Source organism: Arvicanthis niloticus, chromosome X, assembly GCF_011762505.2.
Source record: "Arvicanthis niloticus isolate mArvNil1 chromosome X, mArvNil1.pat.X, whole genome shotgun sequence".
In the NCBI taxonomy this organism is placed as follows: Eukaryota; Metazoa; Chordata; class Mammalia; order Rodentia; family Muridae; genus Arvicanthis; species Arvicanthis niloticus.
The window spans coordinates 111,883,260-111,896,561 of record NC_047679.1 but is presented as its reverse complement, the minus strand read 5'-3'; the positions used below and the strand labels follow the sequence as shown (position 1 = coordinate 111,896,561).

General features: G+C 39.0%; 1 protein-coding gene across 1 annotated transcript in view; it reads left to right on the top strand.

The window, feature by feature from the left end:
* Positions 1 to 13,302, top strand: part of Gpc3 (glypican 3) — a 336,736-nt gene that overhangs the window by 31,195 nt on the left and 292,239 nt on the right. The gene's annotated exons all lie outside the window — the stretch shown is intronic.

The window sequence follows — 13,302 nt, the reverse complement described above, 5'->3', positions numbered from 1 at the left end:
CCACCACCACAACAACAACAGCTCTCATAAATTCCAAGGCCAGTTTTCTTCCAGTGAGTCAGATATCTGTGGAACCTACACGAACTCCTTCTGACCACTGGGGACATTTCCATTTAAGAGGAAGAAGCTGGCTTTGTTGGCCAGCCAGTTTCCAGTTTGTGTGCATGAGTGCTTTCCTCTCCTCTCCTTGTGAATGTCCCTTCTCACCGTGCTTTTTTATGAACTGTGAAAGGATGGGCAGCAAGCAATTCCACCCTTGGTAATTCACAGGAAAACTACCGAAGCACAGGGAAGACTCCTTCAGATTAAAGATCAAGTGGAGATGATGGGAGTGATAAGAAGTCTTTACAGAGTACCACGTGATTTTAAGTAATTTAATTTACATGTATCATTTTATTTAATTCTCACAATATACCTATGGGTAGGTCTTTATTACCTCCATTTTATAGATGAAGATGCAAGACCAGAAAATGGTTAGGTAATTTGCCAACGCTACCTACCTAAAATAAATGGTGAAGGAAAGATTTGAATCTAGATTACCTGGTTTTTTAGAGTTCATGATTTTATCCCCTAATTAGTCTACCTCTGGCGACCAGGAAAATTACTTGTGGATATGGAGATTCTCTTCCATCCCATCTTTAAAGTTGTTTTGGGGGGTTTGCGGTGGATGGGTATATACTTGATCATATGGGCGTGTGCACATGTATGTGCATGTGTGGAGGCCAGAGGTCAATGCCTGTGCATCTTCCTCTATCACGCTCCACCTTTTATTTTTTGAAAGAGGATCTTTCACTTAATGCGAATCTTACCTATTCAACTAGGCTTGCTGGCCAATGAGCTTTAGAAATCCTCCTTGGTTATTCTCCATCCCCACTGATGGGGTTACAGGCCCACACTGCTATGCCTGACTTTTTCTGTGGGTACTGGGTACTGGAACTCCTTATTTGATGAGCTGAGCTACCTCCCTGACCTGCTTCCTTACCTTCTAAACTAAGATTACTGAATCAGCTGCTACTTGCCTGTAAAGGTAGGCTTGGAGTCAGAGCTAACACTTATGACTACTTGACATTCTTAAGTTTCAGATTAATGACACCTTGACAAGAATTAACCTCTGAATTATAAGGTGGGTCAATTATACTTTATTTTAGGTATTTAAAATGAAATCCTTAGTATTAGCTAAAATGTTGTTCAAATTAGCTAATAAAACATACATTCCCAATGGTTTCTTGTGTCAAAAGCCCCAAGGGGATATTGATGTTAGGTTCATTATATGAAGTATAATGTGAAAGCATGAAATCTTTGTTAACCTATTTATGCAGTGAGGCTCCCGTGAAGCATTTGTTGAGACTAACAATTTAGTGATAGAATGAATAATTCAGACCAGTTTAAAAAATACATGCACCATTCATGTACCTCTTAGATTGGTTTTGGAGTCAATATACTGGCTGGAAGCCGGGTGATAAGTAATGTTACAAGAGGATTGGGTTGAAGTGGACAGATGGAACTTAGTCTTGGAGGCATGGGGGTACTTAAAGAGTGTAGAATACTAGTGACTTCTTTCATTCCTAGAATAACCAAGGCCCCCCGTGTTCCCTTTTTACCATTGTCTGCTGACATGGGCTGGCAGAATGATGATGCTGGTATTCCAGTCTTCAGAGCAGCTGGTATTGCTGTCCATCTGAGGATCTTTGTCGTTGGAATTCCTGTTCCTGTCCAGTCTTGCACTTTACATATTGTTTTTCAGGGGACTGCAACAGTACGAGACTAGGGACAAAAATAAGTACTGACAATGTTTTGGATTGGTGTCCAGATATGGCTGCTGTATTATAGAAGCTGAACAGTAGCCAAATGAGTAGGGAATAGAAAGCAGAGGCAACACCAACTACTACTGATGTCCTTTCTCTGTTTCTGTCTCTCTCACATATGTACATAGAAGTACAAGTGTGTTTGCACACACATTTACTTCTAGAATCCCAGGGACAGGCAGAAGGACAACCCTAGGAATGGAGCATGGAGACAGCAAATTATGCCGACTTCCTTGTGCTAGCAATCTTACCGTCATTCCTACTCCTTCTTTATCTCTTTTCATTCTGATCTTTAAATTTTTTTTTTTATTTTTAGTGTGCCTCACTTTAAAAAAAAAAAAAAAAAGCCCGCAGGAGGAAATCAACAACAATCACAGACCTCTCGGCATTTATGTTATGCTTGGAGAAGCACTGACCACAAATCCTTTCTGTAACAAACATTTTGACAAGAGAAGGCTTCAAACAAGGCATCAGAATGAGACAATTGCTATGAGAGCTGGGCATCTATTTCCTGTTTCTCATAACTACTTATTATTCCCGTGAATTGGGATTGAGGGGCACAATTGTTTTTGCTCAAAACTAAACATCCATCCCTCAGGATCCTGGTAGACAAAGTTATTGAGAAAATTGCCCTACTACTTTGTTTATGTGAAATTTGATGTGGTAGCTTTTGTGAGCTATTTTCTCCACCACGTGCAGTTGGAGTAAGCTTACCTTAATCTTGGCCTAGATTCTCAATCTCTTTAGGATTCTGTCAGTAGCCCTGATTTGGGGGAGGGGGGGGAATATTTCAGCAGCGAGAGCGTTTTGGAGCTATGTGCACAGTTCCATGAGCAGTCCTTACTGCCTCGATTTGGATTTTATGTGTTTGATTGCAGGAAGCCTTTGCCCTCACACATGAGCCTGGGGCCCTTTGCTACAGTGGTTGGAGCTCTCTAATGCTAATGCTGTTTTGATAATGATTGAAGCATTAAAAAAGTTGTTCTTTATCCTCAATCTTTGCATTGCCTCGTTTCCTAAATTTAATTTACTTAGATGTGCTTAGGAAAATGGGGCAGCACAATCGTTTTTTGTTTCTGCTTAATTAATTCTTTTTGAGAAACTCCACTGAAAGTACATTTTCCCTTTGCTTTCTCTCTTTCCTCTCCCCTACTTTATAATAATGAGGATAAAGATAATGGTGAGGGTTCAGTAAATGCCTACTGTATGATGCTTACTTTTACATAATTATCTCATTTAATATTCCTAGCAACCCTATGGGGCCTGTACTGTAATCATTTCTAGTTTATAGATACGGAAACGCTAAGGTACCACAGTGCCTCCCAAGCTATCTATCCTATGACTTGGTTCTCCTTGCCCTCAGGCAAAACAAAAGTATGAAGCAGTGGGATTTATGGCCCCCCTGAAGAAAACATGAGATCGAAGTCTGACATTTCATATCTCTAATACCTCCTCATCTTCATGATTAGAGTTCTGTTCTCATTCGTGGAATTTCATTATGACTTTGAGCCTTACACTACTAGGAAATCTTTAGGCATATGTCCAGGGTTTTTATCAATATTGAATGATTTTGGTCTTCCCTAAGGTGCCAGATGCCAGTGACGGAGGGAGAAAGGGCTCTTTAGAATGCATCACTGTGCTTTTACTGGAAGTTGACTGTCCCACAACTTGAACTCTTGATCAGAGCAAGAAAACTGTGGTTTAGCTGCAAACATCGCTACATGATGTAAAATGGCACAGAGCTTCTCGTTATGCAGTTAGCTCATCTGAGAGCTCCCAGGGTCCTTGCTTGGAGCCTACTCTTATTAATGCACTGCCTTTACAAGCTTGACTTTTCTGACTTTCTAGCTATTAGTGGAGAAACAATTGGATGGAAGTGTAAAGGCGTGCTATGGGGAGGTACATATATATGCACAATATGAAGCAACGTGGAACAGTAAGAGTGGAGAGCATGGAACTGGACTCAATAACTCATCAAAAATGGTAGTTAGGGGCATTTATAAAGGGTTATAGATGTACCTGTTATAGCAACCCCAATCATTTAGAAAGCAATACAGTTAGTGTTCATATTGGTGATTGTGAAGCTATCTGGGAAGGTCAGATTAGGTTCATTCTCCTTGTCTTAATATTTACATCTTAAAAGGCTTAAACTAATTTTTGTACATATGAGCACCAGAAGAATGCTGAATTCATGCCAGTGAGGTGACCCAGACGCTATGGGTGCTTGTCACCAAGCCTTATGACCTACGTTCAATCCATGGAACACACTTGCTAGAAGGTGAGAACCTATTCCTGAAAGTTGTTTTCTGACCTGCACACATGCATGTGTACACACATGTACACTCATAAGTGTGATAAAGAAGGTCTTTTGAAAAGAATACTGAATTCTGAGTCAGAAAAATCCAGTCTAATTCAAGATCTACATTTATAGTTTCACGGCCTAGGAGACATTTAGATTGGATTATTATGCCACATCTGTAAAATGGGGCTAAAATTCTAGTCAGAGATACTTTATGGGAAAATGTCTTAACACACATGCATGCATGTGTGTGTGCACGCACACACACACACACACACACACACACACGAGCGCGCACATACACTTTATGAAGACAGCTGGTTTCCTCAATAGCTCCTCTCCCTTATTTTCTTGAGACACTCATAGTCACCGGACCTGGAGCTTACAGTTTCAAGCTAGACTGGCCAGCCATCTAGGTCCTGGGATCCACCCGTGTCTATCCAAACTAGTGCAAAGGTTACTCTCTCTACCACCACAGGCTTTTATGGGATGCTGAAGCTCTGCATGCAGGTCTTCATGCTTTCACAGTAAGCCCTTCCTCAGGGAGCCACCTTGCCGATGCCCAGGCTACCCCTGAACTGCACTGTCTGTCACAGTGGAGGCAAAGGAAAGCAGGGCCAGTTGGTTGGTATCCAGGCTTGGAGGATTTGCTTCCAGTTTTCAATGGAGGAGCTAGGTAGGAAAAGATGGGAGAAGGGCAGTGGTTTTTTCCTGCTTCTGTTGCTTTCTGCTCCCCTAAAGCAAACTGACCTTGGTTAGAACACCCTTTACCGTCAACTCTGAGCAATTTCTCCAGTCATTTCTGCTTGAAATAACTGGATTTTTTTCTGAGGCAGAGGGAAGATGTTATCTAAGCAGATTATTTATTTATCTTACTTCACAGTTAATATGTGACTAAATAATTGTTTGACTATTGATAAACATGTTTTCTTGCGATTCAATTATTTCTTAATTGGGATTTTTTCTGATGTACTGGGTGTTTTAAGTGAGTACTGAGCAATTTTTCTCCATTTCAAAAATTCCTCCCACCCCCCGCCCCACTTAACTCGCCCTGCTAAGGCTGAGCCCCACTGAGTCTGAAACTGTTAACTGCTGGCCACCCTGTCACAGCCCTGTCTTTGTTGAAAACAGTGTGCCTGAGAGAATAATTCCGTTGATGTTTAATCAGAACTTAATTCATTTGTTAGAGTTAAATAGAATAGCATTCAATTGAATAGAAGAATTTTAGGAACACAAACCCTGACCACGAGTGAGGTTATATATCCTCAAAAATGTCAGTTATTAATCAGCCCACTCCTTGTGCAGCAAAGCTCTGCTAATCCCATTATAAAAGAGAAATTTCTCATCAGAACACAGAAGGTGCTGGCTCTAATTAGAGGACTGTTTTATGGCACTAGCTCAAAGAGGTATTTTGGTTCCGAAGGTTTTTTTTTTTTTATGCAATTGTTTTAATTATTAGAGCTATTGGAAAAACAACTGGAAACCGAGTGTTTAAAGTCAGTCAGTTTTGGTCTAAGAACTTTTAGATTCCATTTGTTTTTTAAGTTGTGGTGGCATTAGCTGTGCAGGAGCTGGTTGCAAACCTTTTCTGTGCCCTCTTATTGATTTAGGGAAGTCAGTCATTAGGCTGAAAACTGTTTAATAAAAAGAGCTTAGAAGAATGACCCAGTGTGCAAGCAGAGACTATTCTAAGGCCAGCAATGAGGTGAGAAGATTATGCAGATGAACCCCTGTTCATGGCAGCACCTCTTACACTCAGTACCACTGCCCACAATTATCACTAGCATGCCCCACCAAGTAAATGAAGGATCCTCCTGCCTTCTAGAAGCTTCCAGGAAGACTCTCACTTTGCCTAGACTTGATTGCTCCCTACTCTGCCCCCCCCCCCCACGGGCTTTGTTTACTTTCTTAAAACATATGTTCCTCCTCCTCCTTTTTCTGTCTCACTGAGTTGCAGTACCTGATATGGGGGTAATGAAGCATATGTTTGAGAGATTTCAATTCTCCTGACACTTGAATGGAGGTAGAAACAATTTTCCTCTAAGCTGGAAGTGGTAATGTTGAAATTAAAACACTTTTCCTGTGGACTGTGAGATGCTTCCAGGGCTTAGGTACTACACTTCCTTTCTCCCTCATCCCACCTTCTCTTCTCCCATTTTCCCCCTGCATCCCTGTGTTCCTCACCCAGGCTCAGTTGTATCATTCATCATCTGATGTTGTATTTCAGTTCCATTCTCTATCAGTTCTCAGCTAGAATACTAGCAAAGACACAGCTGGGTCTCCTCTTCTTCATTGCCTTTGCTCCCCACTTCTGCAATGCAGTGCAATGATTATAGATTCAGCCTCAGGGCCAGGTCAACTGGCCTCAGATTCTTCTGGGTGAGAGAAAATAAGCAAGCAGATGTGCGGGAAAATGGTTGCAAGTTTCAGGGTCATCAGGAATTTCCTTTATAAATAGGCACTGAGAGACTAAGTGAGAAAAGAAGGAAGTTTCCTGCTCTAACCAGTTTCATTTGTATTTATCTCATTGAAACCTCCCATCAAGCCTGTGAAATTGGCAGCTTGTTGGTTTCATTTTACTCCTGAGGAAGTGAAGGCTTAGGGAAATTACAAGTCCAAAGTAGCATAGCCAATAGATGGTGAAGAGGAATCAGACCAAAGAAGGACAGCTGGAGAGACCACGCCCTTAAGTACTATGTTTTAGCCAGCCTCCCTGTATTTTGCTTTGTGGTTATGGGAAGTCATTCGATTCTAATTTTCGTTCTTTCAAGGGAAATCTATTCCAATTTATTCGAAAACTTGCTGAGCAGTACCTAGCATGTACAAAAGGCTAGAATCAAGAGGGATTCAAAGATCTAAATGACTACATAGCTACCTTCAGAGAGTTCAGATATCACAGAGCAAGACATTTGTATATGGCTAACATGGATAGTCAGTGCTCTTAGAGAAACGCTGCATGAAAAAGTCTACAGTTTTTAGAAGATGTTGGAGTGGATCCATATTTGCCAAAGCTAAAAGTGTCTACAGTTTTAGGGACTCATTTCCCAAGGAAGACCATTTAGAATCCCCAAATCTTGTGCCTCTTCTGGAAGAAGATGTGCCAACATGGGTCCTTGTACCCTCTTTTCATTCGCTTCATAGGAAATCTGACTCCATAGGGATTGGACAAAAAAGAAAAAGAAAACAAAATGATTTCAACTAGTGGCTGGATATTCTTGATTGGGGTAGGGGAAGATTGTCAGCATGAGTTCTCTCCATAGATGTGGCTTTTAACTGAAGATGAGAGCAAGTGAGGGAGTTAGGGAAACCATCTTTTCCTCAAATCCAAATGATCAGTCATCTCCTAGATACTACTCTTCCTGGACCTGCTGGCTGACTTTGTCATCTGCCGTTCATCCTTGTCTCTTGAGAGTGGGGACAGGGCTGGTGTGCCAAGGATGTGCTTGCTTAAGCAGGCAGCAGGGTACCTGCAACTCTGCTATAACTTTGTGACAAAGGGAAAGTTTCTGCCCTCTGAGCCATTAAATAAAAAGGACTGTGAGGTGAAAGGTATGAGGACCTCAGCTCTATGCTGGCCTTTGTTACAGATCCTAGCAGTTTCAACAAACTCAGGCCCATTTTAGCTGGGTTTCAATGAGACTGATGTTAGCTGTTGTTTTCTTACTCTATCTTGTACATTTACATTTGTAAATGCAATTCTATATGGAATGACCTACTTTCACTAGATTGAATGGCATAGATCTGGCAATATACATTTTTAGTGCTTTTAAAGCTTTATATTTATTTAAAGCTTATATTCATTATATAACTATAATGAATATAAGGTTATAGGTTGGTATTTTAGCGCATTTTATGTTCATTTAAAGATGGCTTCTTGTAAAACTTTGTGTACCTCTCTTTTTCTCTCCTTACCCGTCTCTAGTGTGTTTGTGTCTATGTGTGTGTTTATATGTGTGTATTTGTGAGTCTCTCTGTGTGTGTTTGTGTGTGTGTGTGTGTGTGTTTGTGTATTCATGTATTTCTTTAAGACTTTTCAAAATTGTGCCCTAGTGGTCTGAACGAGTCTCACATAGCCTCTCAATCTAACTTCCAAGAGGAATAAATACTCTGATTTCTATTGGGTTTTATTAGTAGCATGACATAGTCCCACTTCCCAAATCTCTCCGAACAAACTCCATGCCACAGGGATGATAATCTGTGAGGTTGGTAACACGCCAGCTCATCCAAATGTGCTCTTGTGTGTTCTACCACATAAGAGAAACGAAAGTCAGCTTTCTTAAATGTCTCTTGTGGACCAAGGAGACAATTTTTACAGGCTGCTCAACCTTCTCAGCATCCTTTCACAGAGGCACTATTAGTTCCAGGAAGAAAAGAAACCCAGAGCGTGTGGTCACTTAGGCAAGGTAACTTTATGTTGAATGCTAAATTTTCTGTTACTGTCCTACATTAAAGTGTGCTCTCTCTCTCTCAGCTAGGTTAGTAGTCCTTCTAATTGGAGGACCATGATCATGCACATGACCTTACCTCTCCTTAGACTGCAGGAGTCTAAGGATACGCAGCCTTTACAGTTAAAGCACTCATAAATTCCAACACTTCTGCATTGTTCACTAGTTATACAAGTGCTTTTCACAAAATGGGGGTAATGATTATAGCCCATTAGAACTGTGAAAACCAAGCACAAATTATGTCAAGCACAGTTACCTTTTTGCTTATTATGTACTTGGTCCTCAATAAATAGAAGTCATTGGTAAAGAAAAGTGTTCTCATTCTATATTATAGCTGTTTGCATTATAATAGTACTTCCTTGATCAATTCTAATACAAGGGAGTTTTATTTAGGTATAAGATTTGTCCAAATATAGAGGGGATAATGGTTGACTCAAGTAGAAGAAAGGATATATCAGATAAATGGATAGTGAACAAAATTATAGAGTACCCATTAATTAATCACCAAACTCTCTCTAAATAAGACATCATTATTCATTAAGAAACCAAGAATTTTAGTTGAGCGTATTCATATCTATTTCTTAGGGTACATTTGCAGAAGCCAGTGGATAGTTACTGTTGCTTATGACAGTGATGCCTTGAAAGTTATTAAAGTCAAATCTATTCAAAGTACTTGATTTTTATAAAATGAGTATTACACTCTCTTAAATATGGCCATTTCCATGCACAAATATCATGTATTTATGTATTTCAGCACATTTCCTCCAAACCATTCTATCTTCCACTTTTATGCCCTTCCATTAGCCAGTCCCCCTTGTTTGCTTATACACTTTTGCTTCTACTTTCATGCTGTCTTCTACACACACACACACACACACACACACACACACAACTTTATATATCTGTATAAAATCTATGACACATAATGAGAGAAAACACAAGATACTTGTTTTTCTGAGACTAACTTAATTCATTTTATATGATTTATATCACCTTGGGATATTTACTTAGAAGATGTCAAGATGACATATCACCAAACAGCCTACTTTTTAAAAATTACTTTTTATTATACAAACAGGTACTACTTTTTTATTATATAAATAAAAACCCACAAAGGAACAAAAAACTGGAGAATAAAATGACCCAGATTCTATCTGTTAGAGGTTAACAACTAGTAATATTTTGGCATGTTCTTATATATCTTTGGTCTGTGTTACAGGGCTGTATGTGTATACATAAATGTATATGCATATATGTTTATATATCAATATATAAATTACATGTAATTAATATAACAGTAATTACTATATGAGATAGATTTACAAATATATTATGTTGCTTTTTATGTATATTATGTATATTAATAGCATCTTTTCATGTCAATAATGTATCTTATAATATATAATAGAAATTTAATTTGTATTCAATTAACATGAATAAGAAAAATAATGTCCATGTAACATCTAACTAAATATGAATTCATGTCCTTAATTATTTCTTCAGGAAAAATTCCTGGAACTGGAAATTTTATATTAGAGATTCTATAGTTTTTAAAGTTTACTTATATTTTCATTTATACTAGCAACATATACATCTCCATTTTCCTAACCATGTGACTTGTCACTTTATAGTAACCTCAGTTTGGATGAAAAAATAGTACTCTTTGGTCATTAGGGAAACTTGTGTGTCATTTTTCCTTTTACTGGGTAATTTTTATTGTTTCAATATTTAAAATTAGGTAGTCATTGTTTCTTATTACATGCCTATTGATTTTTAAAAGCTATTTATATATGCAGGATATCAAACCATTTTATATGTTATAAATTGATTTTACTGGTTTGATAATTCAATTTTTCATTCTTTGTGAATATATAAAATTCTTTCGAATGTACCAGTTCCTTCCTTTGTTTTCCAATATGTTCTTTCCTTAACAATATTAGCTTCAGGATGATTCAAAAACATATTCTTTTTCTTACCAGCTACAGGTAAGTAATTTAACATTTTTTTTAAAATATGAAGACCGTAGCATCTGGTCTGCCAACCTCCCAGTGCTTTTGAAGATCAAACGAGGTAATGTATATAAAAAACATTGTTGAAAACTTGAATTGATCCTGGTGTGGTGCTACTTGCCTGAAATCCAGCACTTGGGAAGGAAGGTCACAATTTGTAGGTCAGCGTGGGCTACACAGTGAGTTGTAGGAAAGTCTGGGCTATTTAAGACCCATCTTAATACAAAAGTCATTGAAAAGATTATTGTAGTTCTTTTTTTCCCTGATGTTAGTTGTCAGTCTGAATGAGCCCATATCCACTGTACTGACATCAACAGTTACCTTTTTGTCTCCCCAGATCTCACATATTTCTGGCCATCATAGTAGGAAGTAATTTTGGTACGTAAATAAATACACTGCAGCCTGTGCCCTGGGAGATGGATCAGAGCTTAGTGGCTCGTGATATATCACTTGCCATCAGTCTCTTGGCCTAGTGTAGATCTAAGCATCCTTTCCACATCCTCATCTGGGCACATAGACCCTGAAACCACTGTTTGATGTCCTCTATGTGTTTACTCCTACACATCTCTGCCCATCAAAGGCAACTTAGGAAACCTAGTGGGTAAGTGTCTATTCTTGTCTCACAGAGCACTAGGTGAGCCTTCTATCCACATGTCTATTCTTTGGGGACTTGAAAAACAGTACTCTTTCTAGCAGTTAATATTTGAAAAAGATAGCCTTGCCTATCAGGTAAATCAGTGACTTTGCATTGTTTTGTAGCACAAACTGTCTGGAAAGAGTTGTTTTTTTAGTAAAATGCATTTTTTAAATTGTGAGATGACCCATTCTCCCCATCAAAATGGCAGATCTGAAAAAAAATATAATTCAGAGGTACATAGAAAACAATTAATGTGTTTTGTGCATCAAACTAATCACTAATGGAAAGCCCGAGTATATTCTTTCTAACCATTCTAACCACATCTGCCAGATGGTTGAGAGATGAACAACTTTAAATGACACATACAGCATTTCAAATGTAGTATAATGGTTTTAGTTTTCATTTTGATTCAAGTGGAAGATGTCTGAAGAAATTAAGCCTCCGTGAACGTCACAGGTCTCTGGGAAGTTGATGAGATTAGACATTTGAACTCAGCTGGTCTTTTAATTGAAGGAGTAAGAAAGTGAACTAAGCTTACTAACAATCTACCATGTACCATGAGTAATCTTCATAACACTTATAGATGTAGAAACTAGGGTTAAGAGCAATCAAGGGACCCAAGCCTTCCAAGTCATTGGCCTTTTCATTGAGCTACAGTGTTTCTCTTGGAGCTACAAGATACAAACAAGATTCCATAAGTCATTCAAATGATCTTGGAAGCTTTTGAGAAATAGAAAGTGCTGTTAGGAAATTGGACAGTGATGGCGAAATAAATAAAATACCCCCAAGAATAGCCCCAAACTTTTATTTGGCAGAAGGCTTCAAATTCCATTGACATGAAGAAGTTCCCTGAAGGGCCCTACTAGGGTAAATTAATTGTATCCCGAGTATTCTATGGCAGTATGGAAGTCTTTATTATTGCATAATAAAGCATCTTGCACACACCCTTCAGAGTTCATTTTAATATTTTTCAGCCTGACATCTAAAGGGGCTGCTACCCTGACAAATACAATCTGGCCAGATGTTATTATTTTGCACTACATTTAATTTCTTCCTGCCAAAGATTTAGACTTCTCCTCCCCCCACCCCCCGATAAAGATCAGGGGAAATCGTCTGGTATTTACAAAATCCCATCCAGGCGTATCTGTTACAATGTTCACTTAGCAAAGTTTATTAGATTATTAGGACTTTAAACCCTTGGGCTCTTTAGTTATTGAAATAAAAAAAAAGAAAACCCAAACATCTTCAACAAATTTAAGTGGTATAATTAGACCCTGGACTTGTCTTACAGGCATTTTAGAATTATGAAAATGATTTAACTAGCGTTTGCTTCCTGAGAAACTTGCTGAGTTTGACAGGGATGAAAGGAAAGTGGTTATGCTGCTTTGGGCCTGTGCCTTAATGGGGAAAGTGATATCTAGAAAAGAGAGGAATTTGCCAGGGTCCTATGGAGAAATGACTCCTGTAAGTAGTTAGCTGTATCACACAGGGTCCCTGTTTCATGGCCTAGTTAAAACCCAGGCCCTACACTGACAGAGGAGCAGGAGACTCTACCATTCCCTTGCTCATGAAGTCTACTTTGAACACTTCACTGGCTTCCTTAAATGTCCCCTTTTTTTTGTCCTGTATGCATTTAACTAGACATATAAAGAAGGCCGTAACAGAAAAGTTCAGCAAATCCAGGGTCTTATCAATTATGAGTTATAGACATCACAGCTCTCCTGGGGATTTCAATATGCTTTGCATGCAATCACAGTTGCAAGCACTGCCAATTGATAGTTGGCAGTGCTGTTGCTGATTTCCTCACTGGATGGGTGTAGACATGGGTGGCTTGAGGTGGTGGCCTGACCTAGCCTACATACATAACCAGTGGCTGAACTGGGAACTGAGCTAGCTACTATGATATATATGGAAGACCAAAACTACAAGAAAATAGGCGCAGTTGCCTTTGTTTGATTTTAGCAAGTTGGTTGGGGGAGCTGCTTATTCGGTTATCCAAGTTCTGGAACAGGACACTTTGCTTCACGTAGAGAGAGGTCTGTTTTGAGAAGCTGGTTGACTGTATCCCTTCCCTATGCCAGGCTGAGCTTGTTCTTTCATTGTGAAT